Source organism: Solanum pennellii, chromosome 6, assembly GCF_001406875.1.
Source record: "Solanum pennellii chromosome 6, SPENNV200".
NCBI lineage: Eukaryota > Viridiplantae > Streptophyta > Magnoliopsida > Solanales > Solanaceae > Solanum > Solanum pennellii.
In genome coordinates, this window is record NC_028642.1 from 44,772,096 (window position 1) to 44,774,121 (window position 2,026).

Below are 2,026 nucleotides of genomic sequence, written 5' to 3' on the forward strand. Positions count from 1 at the left end.
CAGCACCACCTACCCCACAAGAGGGAGCTTCACAAACACGACCACCACTGTTCAATGGCAAATATTATGGATGGTGGAAAAATCGTATGATGGACCATCTTATTGGCGAAAACCCTGATCTATGGGGAGTAATTCTAGATGGCCCAACCATACCTATGAAAACCGCAACTGATGGAATCACCAAAATCCCAAAAGAAAGAAAAGAATGGAATGCTGAAGACAAGCTTGCAATTCAAAACAATGCCAAAGCCAAGAAAATTCTGATCTGTGGCATAGGACCAGACGAATACAATCGAATCTCGTCTTGTCAAGATGCCAAAGCCATATGGGAAACACTACAAACCGCTCATGAGGGAACAACGCAAGTCAAGAAGTCTAAAATTGATAACTTGAACAGGCAATATGAGCTGTTCAGGATGGCAGAAGGGGAGACTATCCAAGACATGCACACCAGGTTCACCTCCATCATTAATGAGATGTACTCTTTAGGAGAGATAGTTCCTAATGGAAAGGCAGTAAGGAAACTTTTGAGTGTTCTTCCTGAGACTTGGGAAAGCAAAGTCGAGGCTATCACTGAAGCCCGCGATCTAGACTCACTGGCCATGGATGAGTTAATTGGTAATCTCATCACATACGAACTCAAGAAAAACCAAGAAAAGGAAATTGGAGGAAAAAGAAAGGAAAGGAACCTGGTTCTAAAGGCTACTACATCAGATGATTTTGAAGATGAAAATATTGCCCTCATAACCAAAAGGTTCACTAGAATGCTAAAGAGAGGACAGGCCTTTCAAAAGAAAGCCTCTCAAAAACCATCTGAAAACACTAAAGACCAGGTTTGTCATAAGTGTGGGAGCCCAGATCACTTTATCAAGTTCTGTCCACTTTGGGCCTTAGAGCAGAAAAAGGCAAACTTTGAGAAGGGCAAAGACATCAAAAAGGATAAGTTTGTCCCCTCAAACAGAAGAATGACAACTCAAGAGGCAGCTATTTCAATGAAGAGGGCCCTTGCAGCAATGGGAAATTCATCCGATGAAGAGTCTGAGGGTGATGAGACAGAAAACAAGTCCCTTCTTGCACTAGAACAAGAAGATGATTATGACTTTCTAGCTCTTGTAGCAGTGGAAACCAAGGAAGAAAAGGAAACCTGCAGATCACAAGAAACCATACTAGCACTCATGGCTGATTCTGATTCAGAAGAGGATAAAGAAGAAGAAGATATGAATGAAAAGGTTAGTCTTCATCACATACAAGACAATCTAAACTCATACTCAAAAAGGCAGCTAGAATCTTTACTCGACACTCTCATTGATGGATATAAAACCATAGAATCAAAAAGGGATTTGATAATGGAAGACTATGCATCTCTAAGAGAAAAAAACAAGATTCTTGAAAAACAAAATCTTCATCTTTTATCTAAGAATACTGAACTAAGTAAAAACCTAGACTTGGTAACCAAAAGGCATGAAGCACTCTCCAAAGAGCTTCTTGTGACTAAAACTGAAGCAGAAAATGGAATGAGATGGACCAGGTCCTCCATACTGCTTGACAACATTCACAAGAAACGCACATCTGAAAGACATGGGATAGGCTTTGATAGAACCAGCTTTCAAGTAAAAAATCCCAACATAGATTATTTATGCATGCACTGTGGGATGGTAGGGCATAAAAGTCATGATTGTCAAAGAAAACTAACTGCTCATAGTAAAAACTTGAAATCCTTGAGAAAACCTCATCATGACAAAACCAATGAGCAAAAACAAGTACCTAAAGTCAAATCTCTTCCTAGATGGGCTAGAAGAAATCTTATCCATCCATTCTCTAAGCATAAATCAAAGTGGATTTGGGTACCAAAATCTAATCCCCAAAATTAAACTGCAGGGATCAGTGAAGAGGAAGCAACAACAATGGTACTTGGATAGTGCATGTTCCAGACACATGACTGGAGATAAAAGAAGCTTCCTCTCACTCAAGAACATCAAAGGAGGAAACGTTGCCTTTGGTAATGGAAAAAGTGGTGAAATTCAGG